Consider the following 11,872-nt stretch of genomic DNA (forward strand, 5'->3'; position numbering starts at 1 on the left):
GTGAGCTTGTGAATACGACCACTTCGATTGCATTTTACCCCAGTACATGTATCAAATTCAGATCTGATGCTGATGGTGGACAACAGTCAGATACATATGCAGGCTGAATCATTCACCTGGCGACTCCAACTCGATCCAGACATTTCAGTGCCTGTTGATCTGTTCATGCAATGGTAGGGTATGTGGCAAACCCTGCACTGTGTGAAGCTCTAAATGAATTTAGAGGATGCTTAGTGGATATTGAAATTAATGAAGAAGTTTTAAGTTTTTTCCTTCAATGTTTGAAATCTCCGAATTATCATCCTAGCGTCTGTGGGTTACTTGTTGAAAGAATCGAGAAGGAGATTCAAGATTTAGATGAGCAGATCCAGTCTTATGATTTCCAAGACCCTAAAAAGTTCTTGGAAATCCTTCTTCCTTCACAACAAGAAATAACAGACTTGCCTATAGAGGTATACATTGACAATGTGCAGCTGGAAGTATGCATTGTAGAGTTGGGGCAGCCAACAGAGTCTGGCGTCCGTGATCCTATTGCGGCATACATGGACACATATTTCAGTTTGATTGACAGATCAGGCTGTCTTTTCCATGACCAGGCTCAGTACGTGCATGAAGGGCTGCCAGCAATTGCGTTTGTGACTTCGTGGCAGCATTCTCAAGCGGCTTCATTGTCAGGTTTACTCGAATGGTTAATATGGCGTTTTAGCATTACCTGATCTCTTGTTTATACAACAGATTAGAGTAGATGTTGTAAATAAATAAGCAGCCATAAAGGCAGCATCTTGTTTTAGTTTGCTTCAAGATTGTTAAGTTATTTTCAGTTTGAGTTCAGTTTCAGTTGTGTCGATGATGACTCCATTGCCCAATGGGTGGAGGCACTGTCTACTCTCCCAAAGTTCTGCGGTTCTTGGCACCTCCAGGAAGCTACAGCTGCCATCCCAAATGGAGCCGATGTTAGACTCCGTCTCATGTCAGAGATTGATTCTTCTTCAAAACCCTGTTTTGAAGAAGAAATCATTAATGTGTTGTTTAAATTTATGTAATTTATTCTCTAGCTCTTCAAAAGGCAGCAGCAACTTCAAAACTCCTATCTGCACAAGCACAATTCAGAAATATCATCAGCAATCAGAGGCATTACAGTAGTATCTCATTCTGCATTGAAATAAGATTTGGGAAAAGGTCCAAGATGAAAACTGCAGAGGATTCAAGACTTTGCCTTGCATTACATCTTTCAAACAGTTTAGATGCTGGAACCCTTTTATTTCTCACACAAGAAGGCAGTCCCACAAGCAACAAATCGAACTATTCTCTTCAGCTCCCAGACAAAAGTTACAAGACAGCAGGATCAAAGTTTAACAACTTTAAAATTCAGGCTTCTGCAAGCCTTCTGCAAGTAAGCAATGGTTGGCACTTGCATGAATATATCCTTAAAGTTGACAGTTACAAATTTACTACAATTTATGTTGTATCCTATAAAGTAGAGCTTGATTGAGATAAGGTTTTAAAAATCTTGAAAGAAAACAAGTTTGCACCTTCTAGTTCAACAGAGGCAAATGAGCATTTAGAAAAGTAGAATGTTGTATCTACTAGGTTTGAATCTTCTTTTCCAATAGAAAGCAGTGAGAAGTTATCATATCATGGATCCCTTGGACACGTTACTCTAACCTTTTCAAATCACAACCAAAATGTTTCTCAGTCAGGTTCATGGGACTTTAGCGGTAATGACATCTCCTGGGATATGACATCCACAGGACAAATAATGCTAAGTACAAACTTAGTCTGGCGACTGAAAATGGGACCTGATTATTCAAATGTTGAAATTGGTCCTACCTTCCTGAGATATGATCTATATGTGGAAAACATAGAACAGTTACAAGCTCACAATTTGAGAGGAAACAACCCTATTACAAACACAGTGGAACATTTGGGAACTGCAGTGGTAGAAGCCTTTTATGTATCTCACCTTCTTGTTCCACCAGATTGTAGAACATTAAGATTCTTTCTGCAAGTGTGTAGTTCTTCTGGGGATTTCAAACCACTAAAGGACAGCCCATTATGGTCTATTAATGTACCATCCAAGCTATAGATTATTTAAAATGGTACGCTGAGATTCCCGTATTCTAAGTCTCATGGGAAGGACCAATATGCCAAGAAGATATCTATTGTAGGTGAAGTAACCTGTATTTATTGATCATTGATCAGAGTGAAACAATACTATTTATGAAAACGCTTTCTTTATTTAAAGGCATTATATACAAATTGCCGCAGAGTAAAAGGCCTTTTTCGTCATGGAAGACAGTGTAAAATTCGTGCTTCTGGGGATTGTTCTCTTTGCAAGAAAATGTGGTATCTGTTACAATTACATGGACGGGCTTGCAAAGAATCTGAATGCCGCGTGCCTCACTGCAGAGATTTAAAGGAACACAATCAAAGGTTGTAACAACAAATGGAATCAGGGCGCAAAGCTGCTGAGGCAATTGATTCAACGTTTGAGACAAATAAAAAAGCAACAGCGTGTAAATTCAGAAAATCTTGATTGGGAAATATGTTCGGCCTTAGGAAACAGCAGTCCAGGCCTGTCATGATATGGTGCCTCCTGATGTAGTTGAAACATCACTAAAGCAGTTGGTGAATCAATTTGTACATGATCGAGCTCGTACTGAGATGATTGCTGTTGGTTTAAATATTGTAAGGGAAATCTGTCTATGAATGCCATTGTTGATGACTGAAGATTTTCTTCGTGACCTTACCCTGTATACGAAGTCTATTGAGAAAGCAATATTATCAGCGGCGCATTGGCATCTTCAAACAGATATGCCCATCATTATTGGATAAGAAAGATTGTAGGGGGGTCTAGATTCTGTGATGTGGCAGTCAAGTGCAAATACTCCGGCATTCAATCCGTCTTCAAATATATGCGGTGGATTTACTCTAGATCATCAAAATCCTTTCCTAATTTCGTTAAAATGGCCAACGCATTTCCAGATTTTGGGGCGCAGTTTGCAAAGTGGCATTCATAGGTTCGTTTGCATGTCAATAACTTGAATTCGAATCAGGGTAACATGCTTATTCTCCAGGAGAGATGCACTGATGTATGTATAGTGGCCATGAATGTCGTTCTCAACGGTGGTGATCCCAACTGCGTGGCTCCTTTACCATCGGATTTTGTGGCACACAGTTGAGTTTGGGTAGCAATGTCATTAATGACACAATCTCCAGTGGCTCGTTGTTGACTGTGGCTTTCCAGATTTTAATCAACTCTGTGCGCTATCTTTAGGATCGGTTGCAACTGTCAATAGCCTCATATCCTGTACAGTTGACCAAATTAAGATGGCTTTGAACTGTGAAAACGCTGGGTTGAACAAGGCGCCTCTTGTTTATTGTTTCCATATGCTCTATTTTTATGGTTTTAGTTAAAACAGCGCCCCTGTTTTTGGGCAGCATTTTTATTTATTGTATTAAAAATTCATAGAGAGTTAGAGGGGGAGTTTTTTGAGTGCTGGGAGCTGCTGGAGCGTAGCAGAGCTTTCTTGTACAGTCTTTGACAGATTTTTAATGAAAATTTCACAGCTTTAACTTCTGAGATTCATGTGGTATGTTAATTTAGCATAAGTTTTCCCTTTGTCTCATATGTAAACTGTTATGTTTCATTCACCTCATGATCATATCTAATTGAGCAAATGAAGTGTTTAGGTTGGAATTCATAGTATTGTATGCTCCTCCTATAAATTTGCTCATATTCAATGTTTTCTTCTGTTTAAGGAGGATTCAAAGTATTATTTGCCCTCCTTAGCTCCTCACCAGTCTTGTCATCCCATTTAAAAATCTAGATTTGATGCTAAATTCCTTGCCTACCTTGCCTCAGTCGTCAACCTGTGTTGTTCATTATATTTCTCTGTTTGAAGCTGTGATTTTGCCCATGCAGCCCAGAAAAACCCCGTTATTTAATTAAAAAACCCAAAATCAATCATTCTAATCAATTTACTAGCCTAATATCGGTGTTACTTTTGTGGGTCATCTCGCCATTGAAGATTTTACTAAGATTGACCGGAGAGAGCCTTCTCCTACCCCGTAGGGCTAGCTACGGGGCTGAATGGTTTGATGTTGCCTTGAAGGTTTACCTTTCTCAGCCTGAGGTGAAATCTCAAGCGCTAACAGGTACCAGGTTGTCCTTGAGCAACCGAGGGTTGTCCTTGCGGAACAAATGGTTGAGCGGGCTAGACGACCGGTTGACCTTGAGGTTGGCCAGCCTATCCAGAAGGATGACTAGGCTGGGCAGTGGGTTGGCCTTGCTGTGCAGGAAGCTGACCCGCTTGCCCAAAAGGATGACTAGGCTGAGCAGTGGGTTGGCCCTGCTGTACGTAAGGCTGCCCCCCTTGCCCAGAAGGATATCCCTGTTGGACTGCCGGTTGACCTTGTGGAATATAAGTTTGTCCAGCTTGTCCAGAGGGATAACCCTGCTGGATACCAGGTTGGCCTTGTTGGATGTAAGGTTGTCCTAGTTGTCCAGACGAGTAACCTTGCTGGGTACTAGGTTGCCTAGGATAACTAGAAGGTTGATTCAGATAAGTAAAAGATGGACCACCAGCGGCCGAAGGTTTTCCCTGATAGGGTTGTCCTTGTGGGCCCCCAGGCTGTCCTGTGTAAGACTGGCCATAATATTGCTGCCCTTGGGGGGTTTGCACATAAGATGGCTGGCCTTGGTTAGGCGGTCCCTAAAGCTGTGCAGGCATTGCTTGACACCCATGGAAAGTGGTGGCGTTCCAAGCAACAGATAACAGTACCGAAACCTCAACAATAGGTTGAGTAGGAAAGGGTCGAGAAAGCTGAAGGTATTGACCAGTAGAATCGTAATAAAAGAATGGACCTTGCGCATTCAGATCCTGAATAGCTTGTCCATAGGCATCATATGGCCCCCCTCCTGGGACGGGACCAGAAGAGGGTGGAGCACTTTGTGCAGGGTGAACAACTTTGGGTGAGTGTGCCGGCTGGCCACTACTCACTTGACCGTGAGGGGGACCAGCACCAGTATTCAGAGCTGAAGACGCTGTAACAGCACTCACAACCGGAGTTGAATGTGCTACACAAACAGTTGGATTTGTCGGAACTGAAGTGACAGGTGTAGTGTGGACATGTGAAACAAAAGATCCCGTGGTGGGAGTGATATGGGGGTCCCACATAGTCGAAGCGGGGATCCTGGCACTTACCCTATCCCTCAACGACTGGTAGCGTGGGGGGAGCGGAGAAGTAGCTAGGATGGGAGTGTCAATATTCGACAAAACAGGTGTCTCACCACTCTAGGAGATGTCTCATCCATGTGAGAGGTAGACATTGGAGACGAAACACTAGGGGGGGTAAAAGGAATATCGTCCTCTTCAGGCTCCCAGATGGGGTTCCAATGAATTTCCTAACCTTCGTTGTCCGGAGCGCGAGAGTTGATTGGTTGGATACTCGGGATAACAGGAAGAGTATCACTTACAACCGGTACCTCAGGAGCAACGGAAGATGGAGACCCTTGATCGCTTGGAACGGGAGTCGACGGTTCAGCCAGGATGACAAACTTCAAACAAAACCTAAGGGAATCTAACGATAAAGGACCCTACTCAAACTAACGCACACAATATCTAACCAGGTAATGTTAATCGCGGCCAAATAAATTTTAAGACGCAAGGACACAACTTTACCTTTTCATGTTTTAAGAGTTGAGAAAAGGACAAAAAGGTGACTCTAGTCGCCTTCGAATGTTTTGTGAGCCTGAAGTGACAAACTGCTCAAGTGAGCCTTTTCTTTTAAGGAGTCCGAAAAGGATCAAAAGTGACTACTCTGGAGAGACTAGGCAAAGGGTTTACCAAACAAATCCGTAAAACTGCATATACACCTTGGCAGTCATATGAAAACCAAGGACTTCCCGTACGGCAGTCAATCTTCCCGAATGCTGTGTTCGGTGCATTACGGCTTGTAAGGCGGCAGAAACGGCTTCCTGTGGATAAAGGATGATAACCTAGTGGGGTCTCCCCTATATACGCGACAGTACGTGGGAGCTCAAGTCCGTGCTAGACCACTATCGAGTCACAAAAGGAGGAATCACCCAACTGTAGTGTGAAACAACAGTGACTAGGTTTAACGACACCGGAGCACGTCTCTAGCCTAGACTTCTAATTAGTGAGCGTTATGTTCCAATGCGTTTTTAAGTTCATTCAGCTCATTTTATGGTTGATGTTTAGTTAAGTTTCAATTTCCAGGTCCTACCGTATGTAATCTCTCACAATTCCCTAAATGCAAACTATATGCCAAAGAATATCATTTCGTTCGATGAATACTAACTACGAGAGAGTTGAGAGTTTTTCAAACAAAATGACCACAAACAATCAAGAACCACTCTAATGCAGCTAATGACAAATAAACGAAACTTTTCTTTGTTTTAAATCGCTTAATCAATGAAAAGCTTCTAATTTCAATTAACTAATGCAACGCAAAATAGATTATTCGTTTTTCTTTTCAATGGCAAAGTGCACTAAACAAATTTTGAGAGATAGTAACACTGAGCAAAAAATCAATTTCACTCAATGAGCACACAATGGAATCCCCAAAACACCAAAATAGTCCTTCAGACCAAGAAGAAAGCACAAAAACCTCTATGAGCTACGTGATCTAGGCCCAAACAAAGCCAAGCGAAACCCAAGCGAAAAATAAACAAATCACTTGAATAACAAGAAAAGGCTTTGACAACTACTGAGCAAATGCAAAAAGTAATCACAACGTCGACTGGACGATCAAAGAACCCAAGACTCCTACGGAAGGCTCGACGCACAAAGCCACTAGATGCCCTAGGGCTAAAATGTGAAATCGATAGAAAGAGGCAAACACCCGAAGGATGAAGGTCTAAAACCAGTCAAACAAGGATCAAACACACTCTAGTAATTGAAAAAGACACAACAAAATACAAATCCAAGCTGAGAGGGCTTGAAGACAAGCGAACTGGAAAAGTTGACAGTCCTGGCGCGACTGTCAGGCTGCAACTCGCGCTTTTATGGGATTGGCACGGGTTGTTTTTGAGCAACTTGCGCCAATTGGCACGACTGTAAGGCTAAAAAGCGTGCTAATCAAGTTTGCTAAGTCAAAAACGAAAGCAAGCAACTCAGGGCTTGAAGACAGTATCTAGGCAAACCAGGAAGCAAGAAACAGCAAGAAATCCAACCCAGAAAGCTATCTAAGCAACCAAACTAGAAATCAAAGAGACAAGACTCCCTAGCGGAGTCGCCAAATTGTTGTGGAGGTAAATCCTCTCTACGGATAGAGACGATCCCTACTAGCCCAGACCGGGTCTAGCAACAATCACACAATGCTATGACGCAAGTCCCTAATTGCAAATACAAAGTAGATGGTGAGAACCTACTTGGATTCCAATGCTAGTGTTCATAGAAGAGATGTCACCCTCATTCCTTTGCCTTGGCCGGTCATGATCCCCACGATCCCTGTGATTGGATACCTACACATGCAAAGAAAAACACGAAAACAAGCATAAAATCTAGTAGATGCAATTATATATCAGTCAGAAAAGATATAACTCAACATCAAACATAAGACAATGAGAGTGGAACCATAATGATAGTCATCTATTATTAATAAATAACAAAGAAGATACAACCATTGTTCTGACGTCAAATCCTCCTTTGTCTGGGTAGTCAGCTACACAAGTCTTGCAAAGCTTGTTGGGATGAGGAACAAGCCTCTCTCTCTTTGGGTGAGAAGAATCTCCTTACTTAGATTTGGCCTTATGGGTGCAAAGAAGGCTCTTGCAGCTTCAAACTCTCTATCACTATGCTAGAACTGGAACTATTGTAACTAGCTTGCTCAAGGCATAAAGGCAAGCATTTATAGATAGAGAAGAAAGAGATAGGATCAACCACATTATTCATGGGATTGGCTTTATCACTTAGAAACTTCCATGAAAGGTGGCAAACCACTTTCCCTTCTATGGAGATTCGAAGCCAAACCATCCTAGCTCAACATAGATTCAGTTGGTGAATGGGTTGAAGAGAACCTTCGGGAGCTTGTTGGTTAAAAACTTTACTCAATTCGGTTGGCGCGAGTGCGACTCTGGGACAGAGCGCTAATGGCGCGCCCTTTTTAGAGGATTTCCCTCATTGGCGCAGGCAGTGAACTGTGGACCCGCGCTAATGCAAAAAGAGCTGTTTTCATGGGTATTTTGCAGGAGATGTCTTCAGGGCACATAAAGCTCACACTTAGGGGAATATGATCCAAGTGGTTTCAGGTCATGTCACTTCTCACAGGTCCCGGAATGAGTCCTCCAGTGTACGGGTGAGGGGTAACAGGGACGGTGACAAATGGTGACAAATTGTTGTGTAACACCCGCAAAATAGGTTTTAAAACTTCAATGTTTTCCATTTCCACCCAAAATTTTTTGAACTAAAATGTTCTAATCCACCGTTTTTGCAATGTAGGATATACAAAATTCTCATTTGGAAGGAATAGGAGCACGAAGATGTGGACCTTGCCACAATAAATCATTAGTGCTCATTGGATGCATTGAGAGCATGCGGGCTATGTAAATTTTGAGCTATACCTGGCATGAGGGCCCAAGTAGACTTTTTGCAGTGGCTAGTAAACAAGTGGAATATACAGGATCAATGTTTCATTATTGGTGGCCACTGGCTCGAAATCGAGCTAGAGGAAATTTATTTCTTGATGGGTTTGCCCAAGAGAGGTGAACAATTATCTCTATTCAGGACTAGGACAGGTGGCCAGTCTATCGACAGTCTCCGACTAGAGTTTTGTAATGACCAAACAAAGGACAAAGGGATTGATATCAAAACTATCTCCCATCCTAAACTTAAAGTTATTTCATTTACTGTCACCAGACTCTACGGAAGCACAACACTACATGTAGCTACCGGATCCCAAATGCGAATGGTAGTAGACTGTTATCGAGGCACCATCTTCAACTGGTGCGAAGATGTGTTGGTGAATGTAAAAGGCCAACTAACTAGAGCAAAGAATGGACAACTAAAAAACTTTGGATATGGTTTCCTGGTTGTGAGCTTTGGTCTAGAGAGGGTCCCGATGTTAGTCCCACAACAGCTTTCTGTTGGATTTGGACTTCCCTGAGAACCTAAGCTAATGCGTTGGGTTGCAGTTATGGCCCGTCATCCTGAGGAGGGTTCAAAGGTTGTTCAATTTCCGCCTGAGTATTTTCGTTTGTTGGAGAACCAACTTTTTGTGATTCAGGATTTTCCATATGCTAGGATGGATTATCATGGAGACCCAGACATGACTCTTCCACCAGGAGAGTAGTGGGATGATTCAGTTAAAATCATTCTCAACATTTTCTAAGATTTAACTAATTTTTGTTTTGTTTTTAAGTCGTCCAAAACTGATAATAAAAGTTTCAAATGCAGATGTGGGTCCACGGCGACCAGCCACTCTCCAGCCCTATGAGAGGATACACCCAGCTGCAGCAGTACCGGCCCCACGGGATGAATCTATAAAGACCCTGATTGAATTGGAAAATCATCTAGAGTGTTTGACAGCAGATATTACAGAGACTAGCATAGATGATATTCCACTTAACTTACAACACTATATGATTCGGGTCCCAGGACCTTTCAGGAGGTTCCTTTGTAGGGTGGCCTGAGCAATGGTTTCTTATCGTGATCATCACCAGTGATAGGATGATCGACTTTGTAGACTCATACGACATTTTTTCTTTTTGTACTATCATTTTTGCTGATCATAAGGTGTTTTTCAACCTATGATCGAAGACGATGTATATTTGACACACTTCTATGCTATGCTATATCACTCTTACTAGCTATCTTGTATAACATGTTATGGAATCTTTTTAAATTTACTATTTGATTATTGCAAATGTCTATTTAACATTAGAGAAGCAATTGCATCTGCTATTTATCAATACTCTTGATCCATGGTATGAAGATATCATTGTTTATCTCCAAACCCAATCTTTTCGGCTTGAAATTTCACGATCTCAGTGACGGAAAATACGTTTCCAATCCCAACAATACAAAATCAATGGAGATACACTCTATCGTCGTGGGGTAGATTCTGTTTTCCGACGTTGTTTAACTCATGAAGAAGCTGAAAAGGTTCTAAATGACTGTCACTCTGGAGCATGTGGCGATCATATGTCTGGGTATGCCACAACCCAAAAGTTATTGCGCTCTGGTTATTTCTGGCCATATTTATTTAAAGATTGTATTTATGCGGTCTGAAAATGCCACAATTGCCAAATTTTTGATCGAAAGATGCGTGCTCCACCTTCTCCTATCCACCCTATAATTGTCGTCAGTCCTTTTGAAAAGTGGGGTATCGACTTTATTACATGTAACCCTCACTCGGCCAGGGGGCATGCATATATAATCCTTGTGGTAGATTATTTTACTAAGTGGGCCGAGGTGATGCCTACATTTTCGGCAGATGGAAAAATTGTTGAAATTTTTGTTTTCAATCATATAATTACTAGATTCGGTGTTCCTCAAGAAATTGTTACCGATCATGGGAGTCATTTTCGAAACATCATGATGACTGAACTAACAAATCAACTTGGTTTGCATCACGATATTTCTACTCCATATTACCTAGAGGCTAATGGTTTGGTTGAAGCCATCAAAAAAGTTCTAGTCATTATGATCTGATGAATCATTGGTATTCATAGGTCCAATTGACATAACATGTTATTTTCAGCACTTTGAGCGTATCGAACCTTAGTAAAAACATCAACTAGTTTCTCTCCTTTTCAACTAGTTTACGGTTTGGAAGCTGTGTTACCCATTGAATGCGAAATTCCATCATTGAAAATAGCCATAGAATTACTCCCAGCCACTTCCAAAGAGGAGAAATGTTTGTTTTACTTAGCTCAGCTAGATGAGAATCGACGTGATGCTACATTAGCAATCGAAACTCATGCCAAACAGATTAAATCTCTGTACGATCGAAATGTTACACGTCATAATTTTTTGGAAGGAGACCCAGTCTTACTATACGATCAAGAAAACGATAAGCTAAGGGCTGAAAAATTTGTACCTATGTGGCATGGTCCTTATGTTGTTAAGTGAAAGCTGGCAAAAGGAGCCTATGAATTGGTAGATTTTGATGGTGTCTCTTTAGGTAAACCCAGAAATGATCTTTATATGAAGAGATATTATGCTTAAATCTGGGTGTGGAGATTTTTGTTATATTAGTTCCTTTCTAGATGGTGTGTTTTAGATTATAAAAGTGTGCTTAGTTTAGAGAGTGTTTTTATCATTATTCTTGCTTATCTTGGTTTTACTCTTGATATTGTAGATGTCGATGTTTCTTCAAACATATATTGGTTTTGCTGATGGTGCTTGTCATAATACATGAAACATTTCTTCTGCAGCTTCGGTTATCTATTCACCCTCTGATGACTTGGTATCTATGTATGGGGTAAGCCTCGGTCAAACAACGAACAACATTGCGAGTATAGTGCAGTGATTGAGTTATTATCTGAATCCATCTCATTCAGGATTCGGAGTTTGATTGTTAAGTTAGATTCTGAACTCGAATGTGAATTTGACTACATTGAATATCATCATATTCCAAGATATTTAAATACATTAGCAAATGCAATTGCTTCTCGAATGTTAAATAGACATTTGCAATAACCAAACAGTAAATTTAAAAACATTCCATAACATGTTATACGAGATAGCCAATAAGAGTGATATAGCATAGCATAGAAGAGTGTAAAGTATACATCGTCTTCGTTCATAGGTTGAAAAACACCTTATGATCAGCAAAAATGATAGTACAAAAAGCAAAAATGTCGTATGAGTCTACAAAGGTGATCATCCTATCACTGGTGATGATC

The sequence above is a fragment of the Pinus tabuliformis genome, chromosome 5_2, assembly GCF_031772625.1.
Source record: "Pinus tabuliformis cultivar Carrire ecotype Pingquan chromosome 5_2, CPIR1, whole genome shotgun sequence".
Classification (NCBI taxonomy): domain Eukaryota; kingdom Viridiplantae; phylum Streptophyta; class Pinopsida; order Pinales; family Pinaceae; genus Pinus; species Pinus tabuliformis.